Source organism: Gossypium hirsutum, chromosome A13 (genome assembly GCF_007990345.1).
Source record: "Gossypium hirsutum isolate 1008001.06 chromosome A13, Gossypium_hirsutum_v2.1, whole genome shotgun sequence".
Lineage (NCBI taxonomy): Eukaryota > Viridiplantae > Streptophyta > Magnoliopsida > Malvales > Malvaceae > Gossypium > Gossypium hirsutum.
Window position 1 is genome coordinate 95706160 of NC_053436.1, and position 25361 is coordinate 95731520.

Consider the following 25361-nt stretch of genomic DNA (forward strand, 5'->3'; position numbering starts at 1 on the left):
TTGTTGAATACTCATCCTAGTGTGTTTGGATTTCCCAAAACCAAGTTGTTTAAACATTTATAAGGTATGCCATTAATACTAGCCCCTAAATCAGCCAAAGCATTTTTTAATATTTAAACTACCAATGAGACAAAGAATAATAAAACTCCCTAGATCATTAAGTTTGTTGGGTAGTTTATTTTGAAGAATGGTCGAACAAACTACATTGAGCTCCACAGTCGACAAGTCGTCTAACTTCCTCTTGTTTGTTAACAAATCCTTTAAAGATTTGACGGAATTTGGTATGTGTGAAAGAGCTTCAACAAACGGTAAGTTAATGTGTAATTCTTTTAAGAGCTTAAAAAATTTACCATATTGTTCATTTGTGTGGTCCTTCTCAATGCAATTGGATATGGAACTCGAGGTTTGTATTCTCTAACAGCCGATTTTTCCTCTTTCTTACCTTCCTCAACCTCATCATTATTCACTACATTTACTTGTCTCAGTTTCTGTTTATGTTTAACTAACCCATTCATGTCTTGAACAGTAATTGCAAGAAGCAGCTCTCTTGAGTTAGTTTCAGTATTACTAGGCAAACTACATTATGGTCTTTTCGAAATTAATTTAGCAAGCTGTCCTATTTGATTTTCAAGTCATTGAATTGATGCTTGCTGATTTTTCATTGCTGTCTCAGTGTTTTGAAAACGATTTTTTGATACCGAGATAAATTTTGTCAACATCTCTTTAAGGTTCGGCTTCTTCTTTTGCTGATAAGGTTGTTGAAAGCTTGGAGGGGGTTGTGTTCTTTTATTTCCTTGACTACCCCAAGAGAAATTGGGATGGTTCCTCCAACCTGCATTATAGTTGTTATTATATGGGTTGTTTTGAGGTCTAGAATTGTTACCTATATAATTGACTTGCTGATTCTTTGTGCTAGGACCGAAGGGTAAATATTCTAAATTATTGATTCCACCTCTATTTGTATCGCATTGCTTCACCAGATTCACCTGCGTAGAAAAATATAAACCATCAATTTTTTTATTTCGTGCTTTTACTTGGTTTGATAATATGATGACGACATATAGATTAAAAGCACCAACTACTTTCATCGGTTTTATTTTTATGACTTGCCACTGATAATTATTCAATGCCATTTTCTCAATAAACTCATAAGCTACCTTAGGTGTTTTATTATTCAATGTTCCACTAGCTGCTACATCAATTAATTGCCTAGTCGAGGGATTCAAACCATTGTAGAAGGTTTGAACTTGTAACCACAAGGGTAACCCATGATGAGGGCACATTCTCAATAAATCTTTGTATCTCTCCTATGCATCATATAATGTTTCTAAATCAATCTAGGCAAATGAAGAAACGTCATTCCTTAACTTAACTGTTTTAGCCGGTGGAAAATACTTTAGAAGAAACTTTTCGGTCATTTGATCCCATGTAGTGATAGAACCTCGTGGTAAAGGTAAAGAGTTTAACCACTATTTTGTCTTGTTTCTTAACGAGAATGGGAACAATCGTAAACGAAGGGCGTCATCAATGGTGCCATTAATCTTGAAAGTGTTACAAATCTCCAGAAAATTAGCCAAATGAGTATTTGGGTCTTCATCTTGTAAACTATCGAACTAAACATACTGTTGTACCATCTGAATTGTGTTCAGTTTCAGTTCGAAATTGTTTGCAACAATGGTAAGTCTTACAATACTCAATTCAGTGCCAATCAGAGTGGGCTTGGCATCATTGTACATAGTATGAGGAATAGGATCTATAAGGGGTAGCTGAATATTTTGATTATCACCCATCTCCTCAGTAATATTTTCGTCCTCTTGTTAGTCTACTATATTCTGTTGAAGTTGCCTTACTTCTTTAACCTTTCTATGATTTCTGCCAGCAGTACTTTCAATCTTACTGTTAACAAGCAATGGTTCCAATAGGTTTCCTCTAGTCATAAACTAAAGAACCTACCAGAAGCAAACAAAATAAAAATTAAATTGTAAAAATTAAATTAAAACAAAAATATAAAATAAAATAAAATAAAATTACTAAATTAATAGAAATAAAGTTTTCCTAATATTTCAGTCCTTAACAACGGCTCCAGAAACTTGATATATCATGTGACTAACTAAAAATATGATAAAGGCAAGTGCACCTATCGATAAATAGTATAGCTATGGTGAGTAGAGATATCGTATCCACGAAGACTAGATGTACTAGTAATTACTGTTTTACTATTATTTAACCAACAATTTGGAGTGATTGATTTAAACTAAGATTACTAAATTAATTTAACTAAAGAACTAAACAGAGAACAAATCAGGAAAATAATTGAATAATAACCAATAAGCGAGACAATACCTAGGAAAGAATTCACCTAGGCTTCATCTATCATCATGAATCTAAATTAAACGATTTATTCAATTGGTATCTTGATCCATAGAAATCCCTAAATTATGCTAATATCTCTTTCGAGAGTAGGAGCAATTGACTCTAGGTTGATTAATTGAAATTTCTTTCTAATTAAAATCTCTATTATCACATTAACTCGATCTATGGATTCCCCTATTAGATTTGACTCTAATCCAATAGATTTATGTCGTCCTATTTATAGGATTGCATGCAGATCCACTCAATTGTACTAGATCTACTCTTAAACAGAGACTTTTCCTCATCTAATTTAAGCATATTAAACATGAATTAATATCTCAAAAATATTAAAACAAGAGATAAGCATAAATAACTGAGAACAAGAATAAAGTATTTATCGCATAAGACAAAAATCAAATAATAGAATTCATCATTGGGTTCATCTCCCCTAGGTATCAAGGAAATTAGTTCATAAATGTGAATATAAACAACTTAAAGACAGAATAACCACATGAAATAAAGAAACTCATAAAAACTTCAAAAGAAATTAAAAAGAAATCTTCAATCTTGATGGAAATTTGCTTCAGAGTTGACTCCAATGGTGTTCTTCGAATTGATTTCTTCAATATTCTCTAATGGCTTCCTCTTCTCTTATTCTCTATGGTATTTATAGGATATTATTATGGGATATTATCTTTTAACAATTTGATTCCTACGTAACTACTACTGTATAGATACATATACCCTTAAGGTCTATTAATAAAATTCAAGAGATTACCTTTTTCTTGTCATGGCACCTGAGTAAGGTTTTTTACACAAATTATTTTTTTTTCATCATTCTAAATGGTTGGCAGTGAGTCTTCTCCTCCTCCACCACCATCAAAAGGGGTGACACTTCCTAACTTTATCGTTGAGCAATGACTGTCTCTTCTGGTGGTGTTTAATAATAAGCAATTAACTTCCACTCGGTAGAATAGTAAGTCTAAGAATAATTGGATTATTGATACGGGATGTTCAAATCATGTTACGAGTGATCTTATATGTTTGAAGAATGTGCGAGATGTTGTAGCATGTTCCGTTGGACTCCCTGATAGCCAAACAATAGTGGTTACCCAATAAGGAATAGTTAAATTGACGAACAAAATTCACTTAAAACACGTTCTTTATGTTCCTAAATTAAACTGTAATTTAATTTTAGTTTCTTATTTGAATGATCATATGAACTGTTTTGTCCAATTTTCAACTAACATATGTGCTATTCAGGAACTTCATTCGAGAGAGTTGATTGTAGCGCTTGAGAGAGGGATGGCCTGTACTACTTCTAGCAAGTTTTGAAGATCAAAGCGGTTTTGGTTCAAGCTTAATCCTTTTTGGAACTTTGGCATAGAAGATTGGGTCACCATTCTGAGAAAGTAGTAAAGTTATTTCCTTATGTTAGTAACTTTTGAGATCATCTGAATAAAGCATGTAAAATTTGTCATCGTGCTAAGCAGACTAGAAATAGCTTTCCAATTAGTGAACAAAAAACCACTCGTTTTTTTGAATTAGTTCATTGTGATTTATTGGGGTTTTATGACACTGTTTTATCTTGTGGGTCTTATTATTTTTTTCATTGGTTGATGATTTCTCTTGTGTTGTTTCGGTATATCTATTGGAAAATGAAAATGAGGTTTTCAAAGTTTTCATGTCATTCATTGCTATGGTTGATTGCTAATTTTCTCAACAAATAAAGTGTGTTAGAAGTGATAATGAGACTAAATTTAATTGTCTCCAAGATTATTTTCTTGCAAATTGAATTATTTTTCAAACATTTTGTGTTGGCACTCTTCAAAAAAATGGGAGAGTGGAGAGGAAACATTAACTTATTTTAAATATAGCTCATACTTTGCGTTTCCAAGGAAATCTGTATATATCTTTTTAGGGGGAGTTTGTGGTGGCTGCATCTTATATTATTAATCGAACTCCTTCACTTCTTCTTCGTGTGTTGGCCCTATTTTGTTTGATGATTTTCGTGTATTTTATTGCTTATGTTTTGCTCAAAATCAACGTTCTAAAGGTGATAAGTTTGCTAGTCGAAGTCGAAAGTGTGTTTTTTTTGGGTACCCTTTTAGCAAAAGGGGTTGGTATTTATATGATATAAATTCCAAGAAGTTTTTTTTTGTCCCGCAATGTGAAATTTTTTGAGGATATTTTTTCGTATTTGGATGAGAATGCTACAACCATTGAGCCGAACAATGTTGCTCTGCCATATGGGTGTGCAAGCATAATTTTTTATACATTTTTTGGTGAATCAGAGGTGTTGGAGCTTGCGATAGTTCCTCCGTTTACTACTCTGCAGCCTGTGAGTTTGCCACTTGCAAGTTCTTTGACACCTGTGGTATCTTCTTCTTCCTCTAATGACACGGTGGTACAGAGGGCTTTGGGTAATGGTGTGCCTGAATTAGGACAAGGGTATAGGGAGAAATTTCCCTCTATGAAGCTTCGAGATTTTGTCATTCATACCGTCATAAAGAAAAGTCCATCTCCTACCTCACTTGCTTCAGAGCCTTCCTCAAGTACTCCATTTCTTATAACATATTATGTTAATTTTGACAAATTTACTGTGAAACACTGAAATTTTCTTGTAGCTATTACTACAGGGATTAATTTACAGTCTTTTAAAAAGGTTGTGAAGGATGTAAGATGGTGTAATGCTATGCAAAAGGAGATTTGTGTTCTGGAGGATAATGACACTTGGTCTATGGAAACACTTCCTCTTGGAAAGAAAGCATTGGGTAGTAAGTGGGTGTATAAGATTAAATATAACTCCGATGAAAGTATTGAGAGACTTAAAGCTTTTCTTGTTGTTTTTGGTAATCACCAGGTAGAAAGTATTGACTAATGAAAATTTCGCACCTGTGGCAAAAACGGTAATTGTTTGGGCTTTCTTAGCTATTGCAGCTTCAAAAAATTGGGAGTTACATTAGATGGATGTCCTAATGCCTTCTAGCATGGTGATCTTGATGAAAAAGTTTATACAAAGCTTCCTCCAGGTTTTACTTTTGATAAGCTTAGAATGGTTTGTCGTTTGTGCAAGCCTTTGTCTAGGTTGAAACAGGCTCCTCAGTATTGGTTTGTGAAGCTTATTATTGCACTAAAAGGTTATGGATTTCTTCAATCATATTTTGATTATTCTCTCTTTACATACACTAAGGGATCTGTACGCATTAATGTGTTAGTTTATGTTGATGATTTTCTTATTTCTAGGAACGATTCTACTACTTTGAAAACTTTTAAGAGGTATATCAGTTCTTGTTTTCATATGAAGGATCTTGGTGTTTTGAAATATTTTTTTGGGATAGAGGTAGCTTGTAGCTTTTTGGGGTTATTTCTTTGTCAAAGAAAATATGCCCTTGATATTATTTTGGAGGTGAGAGTTTTAGGAGCAAAGCCCGCAGGATCGCCATTAGAATAGAATCATAAATTAACGCATGCTACAGGGACAATTTTGTTTGATCCTGAGCCGTATAGATGATTAATAGGTTGTTTGATTTATTTGGCAGTTACCAGACCTAATTTGGCATAATCGATTCATGTCTTATCCCAGTTTATGTATGAGTTGAGGTAGGAGCATTGGTACGTGGCTCTGCGTGTTGTCCGATACTTGAAAGGCTCTCCCAGCCAAGAAATTCTTTTGAGATTTGATAGTGATTTATCCTTGAAAGGGTGGTGTGATTCGGATTGGGCTGCTTGTCCGTTAACTCGGTATCCGCTTACTGGCTAGCTTGTCTTTCTAGGACAATCTCTTATTTCCTGGAAAACTAATAAACAACATATTGTTTCCCATTCTTCTGCTGTGGCTAAGTATAGGTCCATAGCTTCTGTCACTTGTGAGCTCAAGTGGCTGAAAGCCTTGCTATTAAGCTTCGGTGTTCATCATGCTATAGCAATTCCTTTATTTTGTGATAGTCAATCTGCACTGCATATTGCACAGGATCCCGTATTTCACGAGTGTACTAAACATATTGAAGTGAATTGTCACTTTGTTAGGGATGCAATCTAGGATGGGGTGCAATCTAGGATAGGTTGATTGCACATTCTTATGTTCCGACCTCCATTCAGTTGGTTGGCATTTTTATAAAGGCGCTTGGTAAACCGCAATTTGAATATCTTCTCAACAAGTTGGGCATTTATGATCTGCATGCTCCAACTTGAGGGGGAATGTTAGGATATTATTATGAGATATTATCTTTTAGTAATTTGATTCCTAATGGGATGTTATAAGATATTATTATTGGATATTCTCTCCTAGCAATTTGATTCCTAATGAGATATTATATGATATTATTATGAGATATTATCTTTTAGCAATTTGATTCCTATACATCTCCTACTGTATATATATACCCTTGAGGCCTATTAATAAAATTCAAGAAATTACCCTATTTTTGTTATTATTCCATTTTGACTCCTATCAACTGTTACTATCACATAATATTTAATAATATATTTAAAATTATTTTTAATATCAGTTTAATAATATAATAAAGAATAGAAGTATTTTTGCACGTTTCTCCAAATTTATACCTTTTGTATATATGATAGATAAATAATTATTATTTTTATTAAAACTCAAATAATTAAACATTAATTTGTGCTAAATAACTACATGATCTTTAAGCAGTGCATATATGTATTATTGATGATATTTTATCCGGGTCAAATTCATGTATAGCTTGGCTTGAGTTGAAATTTCATAAATTTTGAAAATTTTATTTTATAGTATGTTTTTAAAAAAATATTTTATACTTATTATCATAATTGTAATTATTATTTATTAATATTCATTAAAAAAAGGGAAAAAAGAGAAAGTAGTTAAAAAAATTAGTTTTTGTTTTAAAAATAAGGGATGTGAGAAGGGTTGATAGCCGTTTTTACAGTGAAATTTTGCTGAAATTTTCTTAAAAAATCCAATAATTAAAAAACCAAAATTTTCATATTTAGTTCAAAATTTTATATAAAATAAGACTTAGCAAAGTTCAATATTTCGTTGCTTGCAAAAACATGGTTGGTGATTAGTAATGAAATTAGACTGTTTGTTTGCTTGAGTCATGAAAGCTAAGTACTATCCAATTAATGATTTTATGAGTGTCAGTTTAGTTTCTCACCCTTTGTATACCTGGAGGAGCATTTGGGGTGCTTGGAGGCTTCTGGAACTAGGTATGGGGTAGAGAGTCGGAAATGGCAGAATGTTATACATTTGGAATGATGCATGGTTACCAGGCCCAAGACAAGGAAGAATAGTAATTCAGAACATTGATATTAATTATACAGTGGTGGCAGATCTTATTAATATTGAGTCGGCTACCTAGAAATTAGAGATATTGCGAGAGCTATTTGATGAATAGCAAGTGAGCAGAATAATGACCATTCCAAGTGCTGGAGTTGAGCTCGGGTATGAGAGGGTTTGGAGAGGTGATAATACAAGACTATATTCGGTAAGCAGTGGGTACAAATGACTGCTAAATGGGGATGTGACAACATTAATTAGGGAGGGGCTACAGTAGGATACGCTATTACAGAATTTTTAGAACAAATTATGGAGACTAAAAGTTGCGAGTAAGATAAAAATTACAATACGAAAATTGACTTAGAATTACATTCCTACATTTGATAATTTACAATTGAGAAAGTAGGTGGTGGTGAATTGTTACCGTTTCTGTCACTTAATGGAAGAGTCAGTGAGCCACGTTTTTCTGGACTGCTCGTTCACCAAATGTGTCTTGCAATAGGTGTGTATTATTGTCTTACCCATTAACCAAGGGAAAAGTTGGAAAATGTGGTTAGAAAATTTATTTGTCAAAGATGGTGAAGAACAATGTAAATGGTTAGCTACTGTTTTTTGGGCAGTATGGCATCCTAGAAACAATGTCTATCGTCATTGTGAAAGACAAAGTGTGTCTGGCCTAATTTCTTTTGTTAAAGCCTACTATATAGAGAATAGTAAAGTAGAAATAATAGTAGCAACAAGCATTAATCTGAATGGCAATGCATGGTATCTGTCAATGAAAAATGTGGTTAAAGTTAACTTTGATGCATCATTTAACAAGCACGAGCATAGTTTGGTGTCAGGAATAACTTTTAGAAATGGTGAGGGGTATATTCTAGTAGCATGTACATGCCCAAATAATTTTGTGGTCGATGCAACTACAGTAGAGGTGAGAGCCTATTTACAACTGATGATATTGGCTTAAGAATTGGGATTTCAGAGATTGGTGGTGGAGGGGGATTCTTTAACTATAGTTAAAAAAGTTCAGTAACTGGGGAAGGAAAGATCGAGTAGTACTGTTGTGATAATAAAGGAAATTTAAAGAAAGGGCTTAAAGATTCAAAGAACTCCCCTTTAGATTCGTGGGTAGATTGGTGAATCAAGTGGAGCATGCTATGGCGGAGGAAGTGCTAATATCTCAAAAATTCCACAGAAAATGTCGAAGAAGAAGAAGAATAGAAGAGAGAACATAGGAAGAAAAGTTTAGAAAATTTCTTAATGTTTTTCCATAACCGTTTCTCCCATACAACTCATGCTTAAAAGGAGAGAATAATAACAAAGAAAAGATGTGGCACTTACAGTTGTGCAAAACGCACCGAATCACTAAACTATACGCCCCATTTTACTAATTCAATTTTAAGATTGAAACTCACCGTTTTATTTAATGAGCTAACTGTTGCAACTAATCGTTATTTTAACAGAAATATTTTGACCCATAACAAATACTGCCTTCCAGAAGAAAATCCTTGTCCTCAAGGATGGAAATGAGGAAATTTTGTTCGAAGAATGGTTCGGGACTCCTATGTAGCATCTTCCAGAAAAGAGTCGATCCACTCCACTAAAACCTCTGTAATAGCTTGATTTCCGTTTTTGACTATTTTTCTGTCCACAATCCTAACGGGTTCTTTCTGTATGGCACCATGATCATCATGCAAAGGTAGATGAGCTTGAGCCGAACTAGAGCCAATATGTTTCTTCAGTTGCGACACATGAAAAGTAGGGTGAACGCGAGAGCCTGGAGGTAACTTTCAAGTGTAAGCCACAGCTCGGACTTTTTTGAGCAATGGAAAAGGCCTATAATACTTGGGAGATAACTTCTGATTAAGCACTGTTCGCACTATTTGCTGTCGATAGGGTTGTAGATATAAATACACTAGATCTCCAACGTTAAAACTATTTTCTAAGCGATGTTTGTCAGCAAATTGTTTCATACGAGATCGAGCACTTTTTAAGTGAAAATGCAACTGCTTCCTAGCGGCCTCCCTAGCCTGCAAACTTCTGTCTACTACTGCTACAGATGGGGTGCCTGCTAAGTAAGACATATGTGTGGGTGGTGGTTGCCCATATAATGCTTCATATGGGGTCAACTGGATAGAAGAGTGAAATGAGGAATTGTACCACCATTTGGCAAGAGGTAGCCACTGGAACCATTGTGAGGGTGTTTCACGAGTCATACACTGCAGGTAATTTTCAAGACATCTATTTAAGACCTCCGTCTAGCCTTCTGTTTGAGGGTGGTATGCCGTGGATAATAAGAGTTTGGTCCCTGCTTGTCGAAAAAACTCTTGCCAGAAATTGCTAACAAAAATTTTGTCCCTGTCGGATATGATCAAGTTAGGCATATCATGAAGCTGATAGAAATTTTTTAGATATTCCCAGGCCACTTCCTTAGCTGTGTATGGGTGAGATAGAGCCGCAAAATGTCCATATTTAGTCAGATGATCTACCACTACTAAAATGGAATTTTTCCTGTTCGAGTTTGGTAGGCCCTCGAGAAAGTCTAAACTGATGATGGACCAGGCTCGGTTAGGAACAGGTAACGGCTGCAGAAGTCTTGAAGAAGCCACTGTTTCACTTTTGTACCGTTGACAGACCAAGCATTCTCGAATCCACTTTTTAACATCAGTAGTGAGACCTATCTAGTATAATAGACTAGCTAAACGCTTCCTAGTGGCATGCATCCTCGAGAGCCCCCTATAGCACTAGCATTAAAGTGTTGAAACAATTCTCGTCGTAGCTGTAGGTCCTTCCTAACTATAATTTTCCCTCTTCTGCGTAAGAAATGACCATCCCATGAATATTTTTGGTTCTGAGCTCCAGGCTGATGAACATCTTGTATGATTTTCTTGAGCTTATCATCAGGCTCATATGAATGTTGCACTGAGCTAGTAGATTCGAGATGACAGAACTCGTTGACAAGTGGAAAAGTTGACCTTGGTCTAGCTGAGGTTGTTGAGACAGTGCATCAGCTGCTCTGTTATTGACTCCCTTCCTGTAAGAAACCTCAAAGTCGTAGCCCAACATCTTAGCCACCCAACATTGTAGAAATGGAGTGACTGCTACTTGATCAGACAAAAATTACAGACTCTGATGATCAGTACGTATCTTGAAGTGTCTTCCCACCAGGTAAGCATGCCATTTCTTCACAGCCAACAGAATAGCCAACATTTCGTTTTCATAGATTGATAGGGCCTGATGTCGAACCCCTAAGGCTTTGTTGAAGTATGCCACTGGTCTCCCTTGCTGCTGCAACACAGCTCCAATTCTAGTCGCACAAGCATCAGTATCCACTGTAAATTCGAGCTGAAAATTTGGTAGCACCAAGACAGGTGCTGTGCAAAGGGCATTTTCAAGTGATTAAAACATGAAAGTAGCCTGTTCAGACCATTGCCATCCATTCTTCTTTAACAAATCGGTAAGAGTTTTGCCAACACTCCATAATGTCAAATAAACCTCCTATAATACCCGGAGAAACCAAGAAAGCTTCTTAATTCCTTGACAGATTAAGGAACTGGCCATGATGAAACACATTCAACCTTAGACTTGTCCATAGAAACCGTTCCAGCATATAAAACATGGCCTAGGTACTCGATTTGAGTAGTGTCAAACATTTATTCTTCTTGGCAAACAATTGTTGGTCCCTCAAAAGACATAGAACCTATCTTAAATACTGCAGATGTTCGATCCAAGAACTCGAGTACACCAGCATATCATAAAAAAAATAGAAGCACACATTTTCTCAATAATGGCTTGAAGATCGAGTTCATAGGAGCCTGAAAACTAGAAGGGGCATTAGTGAGGCCAAAAGGCATTACGAGAAATTCATAGTGCCTTTCATGTATTCTGAAGGCTGTTTTATGTATGTTGGATTCCCTCATTCGAATTTGATGGTATCCTGACTTCAGGTCCAGCTTGGAAAACACTCGAGCTTCCCCTAGCTCATCTAATAACTCCTCAATTATAGGGATAGAAAATTTGTCCTTAATTGTATGCTGATTTAGTTGTCTATAATCCACACACAACGACCAACAACCATCCTTCTTCTTAACCATTACTATAGGAGAAGCAAATGAGCTGTTGCTGTTTCTAATTATCCCCGCTTGAAACATCTCATGAATTAATTTCTCTATTTCAGTCTTTTGAATGGTTGGGTATCAATAGGGTCAAACCTTTATCACCACACTTTCATCTTTTAAAGAAATTCTGTGATCATGCAATCGAGGAGGTGGTAACCCCTTAGGCACCTGAAAGACATCTACAAATTCTTCCAACAGTGCCTGAAGATGTTCTTCAGATTCCTTAACTGTGATGGTTGATAGTGCTACTTGATTGGGCGTGTTCATTATCACTGTGTAAGGTCCCAATGCCTGTCCCATAATCACAAAATATTTTTCATTTGAACCATACTCCTCCACGGCCAAAGAACCAGGAACAGTGCCTTGAATAATACAGGTCTGACCCTTAACCATAAATTACATGGTTAATGAGCTAAAATTCTAAACAATGTCCCCTAACATCAATAGCCATTGAACTCCCAAAACCATGTCACATCCTTTTAGTGGAAAAACAATAAAGTCTATTTCAAAATGATGGTTTTGGACCTCCCATGACACTTCTTTACACATTCCACTAGTAAAGAGACAACTCCCATTTGCTATAGGCACTTTCAACTTCTCTTGAGGTATTACTGGCAAAGACAGTCTACTTACCAGCTTTGCATCTATAAAATTATGCATACTACTAGAGTCAACCAAAATAATGGCTAGAATCAATCCTACCCGAGTAGCTGCCCTCATGGTGTTATGGCTTTGTAACCCATTGAGAGCATGTAACGAAATCACAGGGGATTTCGACGGTTCTTCTTCCGAATTTCCTTCCTCGAGCTTCTCTGAACACTCTTGAAATTATTTTGTTTCACTGTCAGATAAAGGCTCCCACAAAAACTGGTATAACAGCGATTTAACACATTTGTGCCACGTATGGTATTTGGCTCGACACCAGAAGCAAAAACCTTTCTGCTTACGTTTTGCCATCACAGCTGGAGAAATAGATCGAGTGCCTGACTTGTTGATTGAAGCATTGCTCATAGACTGTGAAGCAGAAATAGATCTTGTAGATGATGAGGAGTAGCCTGATATGATGAAAGAATTCAACATCGATCTAGGTGAGTTACTCGAAGGTGTAGGAGACTTCTTTGCTGGACAGGATAGGAGCACCTCGATTTTCCTAGCTAACTGAAAAGCTTCCATCAGCGTAGCAGGTTCAAATAGATCCAAGTAGTGACCAATCTCAATTTTTAAATTGCTAAGAAAAATGCTAGTGGCATAAGGTTCGGGTAGATACAATTGATTCAATAGTCCTACGAACATATCTTGATATTGTTCCACCGTACCTTGTTGTTTCAAGTTAACTGGCTCCTTCATAGGGTTGCCAAATTAACCAAAACCAAAATGATCCTGCATATTCTTCATGTATGCTGGCCACGACAGCATCTGGAGACCCCCATTTCGCTGGGAGTAAAAATGATGCCATTCTAACGCTCTCCCTTCTAGATTCAACATCACCACATAGACCTTGCTAGACTCTAGTATTCTCTTAGCCTCAAAATACTGCTCAAGATTGGACCACCATCCTCAAAAATCATTACCATCAAACTTGGGACATTCAAGCCTACTGACCTTCTCAAACACCCCAACCACAGGTGATTGATTCCTCAAATGCACGCTCCTTACATCTGCCAAGTTCAGTCCAACAGGAACAGTGGGTGCTTCGACCTCCTTTTGATAAAAACCAGGTGGTGCTTCGAGGACCCCTTTCCCATTGTCAAAATACTGACTCAAGAGTGCTTACAAATCCCCTCAGAACTCCTCTTTAAAAGTTTGAAACTTGGAGTCCATCGTTGCTTCTAAACGAGCCATTCTCTCTTGAATTTTGGCAATTTCTTACTGCATACTGCCCCCCTCTTTCTGCAACCTCGTCAAAACTCCATCACCGGCCATTGTAGGGATCGTAGAGGCTCTGATACCTTTGTTAAGATCTCAAAAATTCCACAGAAAATGTCGAAGAAGAAGAAGAATGGAAGAGAGAACAGAGGAAGAAAAGTTCAGAAAATTTCTTAATGTTTTTCCATAACCGTTTCTCCTATACAATTCATGCTTAAAAGGAGAGAATAACAGCAAAGAAAAGACGTGGCACTTACAGTTGTGCAAAACGCACCGAATCACTAAACTATGCGCCCCGTTTTACTGATTCAATTTTAAGATTGAAACTCACCGTTTTACTTAATGAACTAACCGTTGCAACTAACCGTTATTTTAACAAAAATATTTTGACCCATAACAGGAAGGAAAACAAGGGTTATTGCCGAGGGTTTGGATTGATGAGGTGTCGCTAAGGGTAGAAGCAAAGGCCGAAAAAAATAGAAGATATATGAGATGAAGGGGTTGAATGGGTCAGAGAAAATGGGTATTGAGGCTTCTGATGGTTCGAAACTATAGGATCGATCGTGATGTTTTGAGGGTTGTTGATCTGTGGGAGCAAGACGATGGTTGTAGAGACGTCGATGAAGGATGCCGGAGAGATGGGGCTGCTGCGTTTCTTGTCGAAAGAAGCTTTTGGTTTTCTTGTTTCTTTTATTTTTCTGGTTCTGTTTTTCTAGGGTTTCTTAAGAAGGCGGTGAGTTTTCTTTTGATTTTTTTGGGGTTTTTTTAAGTGGTTTTATTCATTTTTTGCAATTTTCCACCGTTGTTTTGTGTCACTTGCTTGGTGATAGATTAACTCATGCATATATGCAATTATTTATTGATAATGGCATTTCATCGGTCTTTAATTTTTTTAAAAAAAAGAGAAAATAATTTAAAAAAATCAGTTTTTTTTTAAAATAAGGGACAGGGAAGGGTTGAGAGCAATCTGTACACAGAAATTTCGCTGAATTTTTCTTAAAAAAATTCAATATTTAAAAAACCAAAAATTTCATATTTAGTTTAAATTTTATGTGACATTTATAAGCAGTTAACATTCCATGGGAAAAAAAATATCCTTAGCATAATTCAGTTGAAGGTGTGGTATGTGGAGGAAAATTCTCATAAGGCCAATAGCTGATTTGATAACAAAATATTAAAGATATGTACATATTTTCATAATTAAATTCAAATAAAATAGATTAGATTTACTATTGATTTGTGATTAGGCTAAATTTTGAAAGAAAACACTCTTCCAAAGTCTAAACCACCCACTTTTAGATAAGTCTAGAATTAATGTCATTTCGAAATAGTTACTTTTAAAAAAAAATGAATATCAAATAAAATATTATTTAAATACAATATAAACAAATAAATTTGTTGAAGAAAAATCTGAAATAGTTTGTCGGCTGTTTAAAGCACATGCCGTCCGCACCTTATTTTGGACAATCAAAATTGCCTTTGCCTTTCGCCTCATTCTTTAGACTTGACCCTAAGATTTCTAAATTTCCAAGGCTTCTTGGAACATTGACCCCAGACTAGTACTAATTGCACACCCACAATTTATTAAATATTATTTCTGGCCACCTTATGCATTTTATCACAATAGAATTATAGTATTATATGGTATTCATATACTGATATAATACCAAATTATATAATTAAAATATAAAAAATAATATAAATAGGATGTGAATATATATCAAAATTATTATAATCTGATAAAATCAAGGCAGTTAGTACGATTGTTTTTCTAATTGGTACCATATTGATTTCTTCGGATTGATTGTTATTTTTGGATAACATTTATAAAAATAATAAATTACAATAGAGGTCACTCAATTATGATTTTTTTAATGGTCCTTTAATTATTATTATTTTTGTTACCTAATTATGAAAAGTTATAAAATATTACCCGACTATTCAATTTTATTTTATTTTGGTCACTAGCTTGCTAATGCAAAAATAGAAATATCTAAAAATCTAAGATAGTTGGGTGACAAAAAAAAAATCGAATAGTTGAATGAACATATTGTAACTTTTTATAGTTAGGTGACAAAAAAATACTAATAATTGAGTAACCATTTTATAACTTTTCTTAGTTGGGTGACTACTAATGTAGTTTTTCCTATAAAAATTACAATTATCAAATAAATAAGATTAATAAAAGTAGGAGAAACTACACTGATAGTTACTCAACTATTAATAAATTTATTTTTTAGTCACCCAATTATAAAACGTTACAAAATAACTATCCAACTATTCATTTTTTTTTAAAACCCGTAACCGTTAAATGGCATAGGAAAAGATAACTTACAAGGTTTACTTAAATAAATACACATAAAAGACTTCTTATTATTGCATGGAAGGCTTCTTTTATATATATATATGTATACTATAATTTTATTTTGACAAAATTAAAGACGAAAATTCATATAAGGCTCTATTTGTTTCATTGAAAATGACTTCTGGAAAATGATTTACTTTTGTGGAAAAGCTAATATTTTCTGGTGTTTGGATGAATCTGTGTAAAATATTTTCTGTTGTTTGGTAGATTTCTTAAAAATATTTCATAAAAGTTGTTTTCAGTTAAACAAACATATATTTGAGCTTTTCTTATTTTTTCATTGTTTAATTGAATTTATTTTATCTATAATTTTATGTTTTACATTGTTTTTGTATATATTAAAAATATTATGTTAAATTCAAATCCATTATAACGTCATTTTTTTATTACATGACTACTAAGTGAGTATTTTTTTATTTAAAAATGTGACATCAACAAAATTGACAAAAAAATTAGCAATGTCAACAATTGGACTTGATTTTCAAATTTGAAAAGTAAATGACTAAATTCTTAAAAATAAAAGTACAAAGACTAAATTAGAAATCTGTGAAGTGTACATAAACTTATGACATATTTTAACCTTTATACTACAAAACATTTATTATTAATATATTTATAATTGTAATAAATATTTATTATTAAAATATTAATATTGAATATTTGCAATAATATGTGAATAATATTATTTAAAATTATAATTTTTAAAATTTATTATTAAAATAAAATTAAAATATTAAATAATTTATTATTTTAATAAATTATATTTATTATATTAATAGTTTATTATATGACTAAATATAAATAATTAAAAATGCATGTTTAATAATATTGAAAATATAATATTTTAAATATTTTTAAAAATAAAAATAAAATTTATTATCAATATAAAAAGATTAAGCTTGATTTAAGTTAATTTTTATAAAAAATAAAATTATCTATAGATGAGCTCTTTTCCGGGAAATGATTTATACTTTTCAAAATAGTAAGTCATTTTACAGGAAAAATGACTTATTTTACTTTAACCTGTAAGTCATTTTCCGTTGACTAAATTATTTTCTGTAAAACAGACACAAAAAAATGTAAAAAATATTTTCCGTAAAACCTTTTACATGTAAACAAACGGACCCTAAATGATCACCGCGAGTCTACGATGAAAGTGACGCAATAACATGATTCTTTACTATTAAAGAAACTTTGGTCCTTTATATAAAAAAAGTTAATTTCCACTACTAGTCCTTGTATTTTACGAAATTTATAGATCTCGTCCCTGTACTTTTATTTGATCAATTTTAGTCCTTATATTTTTCGAATTGGTCAATTTTAGTCATTGTACTTTTTCAAATTTGAAATTTTAGTCTTGACCCAAATAGTTGCAGTTAAATTCATTTGGTTAAATTCAATTATTAGTCTTATACTATGTGTACAATTGTCGATTTGATTCATATTTTCAACTGGATCATTCTAAATACCTATACTTTTCAAAATTTGAAATTTTAGTCTTCAAGCATATGAAAGTCGTTAATCCATTAATTGATTTTTTAGTAAGTAATATGTGAAAATAATAAGTTGAAATGACATTACATATATAATAATATGTTTGGTGCTTTAAATTTTGGAAACAATATAACTTAATGAATTTAATAATTATTGTTTGGTAATGACTAAAATTTTAAAATTAAGAAAGTACAGGGACTAAAAATGACCAAATAAAAGTACAAGGACTAAATCCTTAGCTTTATAAAAGTATAGGGGCTAATAGCAGAATTTAACCAAAAAATTAGTCCTCACAACTAATAATCTAATAAAATAATTTTTATAAAATTAAAATTTTAAAAACTTTTTCATCAATTTTTAAAAAAAAAATAAGTTCACGTTGAATTTAGCTGTATATAATTATATTAGTTATGCTTGTAAGTATTGAATTCATTAGATATTTCTTATATAATTCGAAAAAACTATTTTTTTTGTATTTTTTTACATTCAACAAATAGTTAAATATATATTTTTTTGTAAATGAATAAAAATATAAAATATAATAATACATTAAATAAATATAATTTTTTTATTCATTTATAAATTGGGAGGAGATTATAATAAAAAAGTATGTTTCTTAATTTTTTTTGGTATCAACAAGTAGGGGTGAGCAAAATCCGATTCAATTCAAAAAACTCGAAAAAAAAATCAAAATTTTCAGTTTAACTAGAATATGAATTACACAATTTGAGTTTTCTGAAAATCCAAATAAGAAAAAGGCAAAACTACATTATTTTGATAAATGTTTACCCGTTAAGTTAAAAGGTAAAACCATTATATTGTTTATGCAGCTAAACTTGTACTTCATATGTAAACACAATATTGAGTATAAATAATAGGATTTGTTAACTCGACTCGACTTGACTCGAAATTTTTTTGACTCGATTCAATTAAGAAAAAATTCAAATTAAGTTCAGTTGCTAAAATAAGATTCATCAACTCAACTAACTCAATTTTTGGACTCGATTTGAGTTGACTCGATTGAATGTTCACCCTTATCAACAAGTGCATAACTAGTACTCCTTTGTTCTTTTAAATTTAATGATAAGAATACAATAACACTTATGCACTTTCTAACACAAAAAATGCTTTAAAAAATCTTTGTTAGTTGATTGGTTTTGCCTTTGAACTTGAAAGTTAAGGCAACCTCAAGCTTTTAATACTAAATATATTGATATGAACTAGTTGTGAATATGCAAGAAATAGAGTATGAACAGTAGTGACAGTAGAAGTGAATATTTTTATAGACATTGAGATAAACAAAGGGAAAATAGGGAATAAGAGATTGTTTGCGCAATTCGATTTTCCTTCATCTACGAAGAATAGTATAGTGAGATGAATTTACTATCTTTGAACTCATTACGAAAAATGATCCTAGTTCTATCAAACCCTAGTATAAAATCCTCATTTTTAGTATTTAAAGACTAGACTTCTAACCATTAAATTTCTCCCCTGAGAATTTAGTTTGTAAAACCACCAACAAAAGGTTTTATTATCTCAAATGCACTTTCACATTAATAATTCTTAATGAATTGATAAGTGCTTTAAAAAATCAGTACATAAACCTATATAAGTCTCTCAAATATATAAAAAATTTCGAGACTTACTAACATACTAAAGATCAATTACAATCCCTTCCAAACAACATCTAAAATGGAAAATCTCTAATGCAGTGCTCCATAGAACCGCATCGCAGACAAGCTTTCAACCTTTTCCAACATTCGCCCGGATGGCGTTTACCACAATCCCCACAAACACGAGTATTAGAAACAATAACTGGTGCCTCAACCCGCGAAGGCCCATTAAATATGACTCATTTCTTAGGTCGCTAAACAGAGCTAGTGGGCTACGAATCCCTCTTAGACTTAGTCCCTCCTCTCTTCTTGTCCCTCTTTTCGTGCTCAGTGTACTTAACCTCCTCAGAAATTTTTGCCTTATCCACCAAGATGACAAAAACTCATTCTCCCTGAAGAGCTATTAGGACCTTAATATCATACCTTTATCCTTCCTCAAACCAAATGCTCTTGTCGTAATCAAGTGATATCAATCCCTGAGCATATTTGCTCAACCTAAAAAACTTGGTCTCACTCTTGACCACAGTTCTATCCCCTTGAGTAAGGACCACAAAGACAAGTCTATGATCCCCCACATAACTTGCCCCTACATATTTGCTATAGAAGGCATTCTTAAAATACTCCCAAAAATTCTAATCAGGTTGAGTACCCTTCTCAATGGTCAGCCGCTACTGGTAAGCTTCATAGCAAAGTAACCATACTGCACCCTTTAATTTCTGCTCAAGAGTGCAGTCAATATCATTCATAATCCTTTTTGTGGCCTTCAAACCAATATTCGGCCACAGTCGGGGTGACCCTACTAACTCCCCTAAACAACTCAGTACCGTTGGACTGAAGTCGTTTAGTTATCAACCAATGGCTCATAAATCCAGAATGAATCCCAACAACCTTTTCCAAAACTCTTAACATGACTTGGGACAATACGTCGTCCCCAGCCATCTGAGTCTGAGACCCAGTCTCAGTAGTAGGCTTACCCATGGTTTTACTTGTATCCAAATTAGACATACTACCCATTGAGGATATAGCTCAGCTTGAGCCTCTCTTCGGTGCCCACCGTGCCCACAAGTACCTCGTCTATGAATTCCACATACAGTTATCTACATTACTAGAATTTTATGTATCAATTTAAATTTTCTTATCATATGTCTTATGTAAAAAATCTTATCAGAATATTTTTCAATGTCGCTATAGTTTTTTTTACTAAAGCAAGAGTATTGCTAATACTAAAGTATTGTTTCTAACTAAGCAGTTTAATTAAAGTAAAAGTACTTATAGGATCAGAACCAGAGACTCAGTATTCCAAAAACTCATTTTTCATATTTAAATAGGAAGACATTTTGTTCGAAAAAACATTTTTCATGAAAATTTAAACCCAAAATCATAGCTTGAGTTTTGAAACTGGCTCCGATACCACCAAGTGTAACACCCCAAACTCGACTTAAACGTTATGATCAGATCTGGAGGTGTTGTAATACCCCAAAAATTTTTTATAGTAAGATATTATCCTTGATATAGTAAAATAACGAAATAAAGTGACAAAAAGGGAAATTTTGAGTTATGTCAAAATTGAGAAGTATATTATGATATATTAATTCAAGAAAGGACTAAATTGTAAAAGTGAGAAAAGTTTTGTTGCATAAGAGAAATACTCAAAATTTGAGGGGTTAAAGTGTAAATATAAAAAGTTGAAGGACCAATAGTGTAAATATTTTAAGAGTGGAGTGATCTAGAAACTAAGGAAATAGATGAGTTAGGACCAAATTGAATAGGTGAAGAACTATGAGGGACTAAATTGCAATTTTATCAAATTAAATGATGACTCAAGGATGAAATTTTAAAAGATAATAAAGGGCAAAATGGTCAATTGGAAGAGAGAGAAATCTAGAAAGCAATGATGATGTTGGAGATATTTTAGATTAAATAAATAAATAAATAAATATTAGTTTATTAATATTTGAATTTAATTTTTAAATGATATTTTATTATTTTATTATTATTTTATCTAGTATATATATAAGGAAAGAAAGATGAAGAATCATCATCTTTTTCCTATGCACCCAACGTATGAAGAGAAAAGGAAGAAAGAAACTTTCTTTTCTTTACAATTTGGTCCTTTTACCAAAAATTCACCATTTTCACCCAAAAATCAAAAGAATTTCCATGGCTACCAAGAGAGAAAAATGTTAAGGAGGCTATGGGAAGTTAAAATATCAAGTTGGATTCAAGAAATGGAAGCTGAAGGAGAGAGAAAATCAAGATGAAGATTGAAATCAATAGAACAAGGTAAGAACATCATGATTTCAATATATTTTTAAGTTTGATATTATTGAAAAAACATGGGATTGATGTTAATGTAGAGTTTCCTTACATATGATCCTATATTCTTGATATGTTAGTGAAGAGAAAATAAGAGAAAGTAATGAAAAATAGTGTAGAGAAAGAAAATAAGGGTGTTATAAACATGGTAGTTAATATCTTGCACTAAAACAGTTTTGGATAGCAGCAATAGGCTAACTTTGAAAAATCACCATAAATTTTTGGAATCAAATTTGAAGATTAAAAAAACATGGAATTAAATATTATTGAGTCTAGTTTCTTATAAAAGAAATGTTGTAAGAAATGGAATTTTGAATTATGAGAAATAATAAATTTTGTGAGACAAGGTCAGAGTGAATTCGGGTTCCCCTGTTCTGACTTTGGAAAACCATCAAAAATTAGAGAAAAATAATTATGAAATTTAATTTATATGATTAGAATTATGAATGAGTATATTTTCAATATAAATAAACGGGAACATCATTTGGATCCTGTACGAGGAGATAATTAATTTTTAGTGAGGAAGGGTCAAAACTGTTAGACAGCAGAATAGGGGTGACTTTAAAGAATAAACTGTACTTATTGACTTATTAAAAAATTATAAAAATTTTATGGAAAGAATATATGTGAGTCTAGTTTCATGGAAAATTAGCAGATCTTAATTTCAAGTTCTGTAGCTCAAGATATAAATAATTTAGTGACTATGATGCAAATGGACAGTTTTGAATATACACATAAGTAAGGTGAAATTATTGATAATGTTACTTGTAGCATGCTATATAAATTAAGGATGTGGAATGGACAGGAGGAGGAGGAAAAATATGTATGAATATTCATCTAGCATGGCTAATTTGCATATTTTAGGCTCAAGGACTAAATTGAATAAAAGTAAAACTTTATGGGCAATTTTGTAAAAAAATCAGAAAAGATCAAATTGCACGAAATGGATTATTTTATTATTTAAATTAAAAAATTGAATGAAATTATTAATTTAGCTCAAGATCGGGGGAAAACATGTTTTAGGGATTAAATTGAAAAATGTTGAAATTATGGAAAATTCTGATATTTTATAGAATTCATGGACTGTTATCAATATGTATGAGAATAATAGCTGGAAATAAGGATTAAAATGCAAAAATTTTATTTTCCTGACCCTAAGGATGGAATCGTCATTAATTAAAAGTTTAGAGGAAAATGGTAATTTTGCCTATAACATTAATTAAATGCATTAGAATATGAAATGAATGAAAATGATGATCAAATTTATTTATAAAGATCCGGACGACTCAAATACGAGACTTTATCGTGGAAAAAAAAGATATCGGATTAATGAAATTATAAACACAAACAAGCAATGTGGTAAGTTTGTGTAACTTGAATTGTATTTTTAAATACTTGAAATATGTGGTTATGTGATAAAAATATGATTTGAATGTTCAATTCATGATAATTGATGAAATATTGGTAATACTCGATATAAATTGAAAATAAATCCCGGTTGAATGAAATGGAATTCGATGGATCATTGGAAAAGGAATTGATCGGTAAAAAGGATCTATCCCGGACGGGTGATCCTATCCTGATATAGCCCTTCCGAAGAATACGTGTAAAATGGATTTAGCCCGGACGGGTAGTCCAAATTAGGGTCTGAATTTAGCCTGGACTGGTAATTCAGATCTAAGCTCATTAGAGTAATTGTCGTTGTAGGGGATTTAGCCTGGACTGGTAATCCCGACAATACTCTATGAGTTTATATTACAGGGGATTTAGCCTGGACTGGTAATCCTGCTGTAAGGATGAGGTTCGCGGGAGTGTGCTATCTGAAATGAAATGTGTAAGACCATGGTTGAAAGATACCATGGCAACATGATATGAAATGTGTAAGACCATGGTTGAAAGATACCATGGCACATGATATGAAATGTGTAAGACCATGGTTAAAAGATACCATGGCAACGTGACATGAAAGAATAAGACCATGGTTGAAAGATACCATGGCAACATGACTAGAAATGAATAAGACCATGGTTGAAAGATACCATGGCAGCGTGACATAAAATGAATAAGACCATGGTTGAAAGATACCATGGCAACATGACATGAAAAGAATAAGACCATGGTTGAAAGATACCATGGCAACATGACAGAAAATGAGTAAGACCATAGTTGAAAGACACTATGGCATCATGTCAAAGATAAATAAGACCGTGGATGGGAGACGCTATGATATCTGTTGAACAATTGATATTCAGGTAATATGTATCAGATGACGAATGGTTATATGAAATGGTTGTGTGAAATGTTTAAAAGAACTGGTCATATGGAAATATACGTACAAAATAGTTGTATGAAATAATTATGAAGATAGATAAACGAAATAAGTATAAGTACATGGAATATAATTTATGTTAAGTTTGATCTAAGCTATTACCGGAATAAATATACATAAAATATATGAAAATGATGGAGCATGAAATATTGATATAATGAAATAAATGATATATACTTATGAAGAAACGGTAAGAGAATGATATGTTTCATGACATGTACATATATGATTATCTTTGATATGTTGATACGAGGAAATTATGTAAGTAAAGACAATTATTAAACTCAAGGGTGATATGACGAGAAAATAGGTATATCAATGTTGAATTTATATGAAATATGTGCAAGAATACTACCCATTGGAATTTCATATCATTACATAGCCATTATCAAATCAATGTCAAACGATGTATGAGTATGGGGTGATACAAATGATGCGATGTAGAAGTTCCTACCCAAATCATCTACTACACACCACGAGTTTCCAAGATCCCATATGCCAAACTCCAACAAATGCGAGCAAAGCTCGATGTGGTAAAACCACCGAATGAATATAATTGTAGAAAATCTGCCAAATACCGAATAAATTCGATTAAATTGCGAAATCTCCTCGGAATCTCCTGTTGGTGGCATACAAGGTGCTACAGAAGTCTATGAGTGTCGATTGCTTCTTACAAAAGGCAATGATTTCCGATTACGTTAGACAGAAGCCGATGATTGCCAATGTTGGCAGCAACAAGGGGAAATGAAAAGAAAAATTGAAGAGGAGAAGGGAAGGGCGACTAGGGTGAAAAAAATGAGATTAAAGGCTGATCAAAGTTGTTAAAAAAATATTTATACCTAGGTTTAATTAGGCATTGGTGACATAAACTAAAAAAAAAGAAGGGATTGTGTAAAATTTAATTATTTTGCAATGGAAAGGATTTGAACTTGGGACCTTAATCTACTTTTCATGCTTTTCCATTTATCAATTAACCACTAGGATATTTCCCTATTTTTGAAATAATTTTGCATTAAATAAGAAAATTTACAATTTATATTTTTCTACGCAGGTGAATCCAGTGATGTAATGCGATGCAAATAGAGTGGAGAATAATTCAAAATGTTTACCCTTTGGTCCTAGCACAGAGAATGAGCAAGTTAATTATATTGGTAACAATTACAGACCTCAAAATAACTCTTATAGTAATAACTATAATACAGGTTGGAGGAACTATCCCAACTTTTCTTAGGGTGGTCAAGGAAATTAAAGAACATAACCCTTTCCAGGTTTTCAACAACTTTATCACCAAGAGAAGAAGCCGAACCTTGAAGAGATGTTGGCAAAATTCATTTCAGTGTCAGAAGCTCATTTTCAAAACACCGAGGTTGCACTGAAAAATCAGTAAGCATCGATTTAAAGACTTGAAAATTAAATAGGACAACTTGCTAAATTAGTTTCGGAAAGACCACAAGGTAGCTTGCCTAGCAATACTGAAACTAACCCAAGAGACCAACTTCATGTAATTACTATTCGAGACGTGGAAGGGTTAGTTGAACCTGAGCAGAAATCGATGCAAGAAGTTGTGGTGAAAAATGATGAGCTTGAGGAAGATAAGAAAAAGCAAAAACCAATGGTTAGAGAGTACAAAACTCAGGTTTTA

General features: G+C 32.9%; 1 non-coding gene across 1 annotated transcript; it reads left to right on the plus strand.

Moving 5' to 3' along the window:
• Positions 1-1263: 1263 nt before the first annotated feature.
• Positions 1264-1370, plus strand: LOC121213302 (small nucleolar RNA R71). Its single transcript, XR_005908685.1, has one exon. It is a non-coding gene; the product is annotated as a small nucleolar RNA R71 (small nucleolar RNA).
• Positions 1371-25361: the final 23991 nt, after the last annotated feature.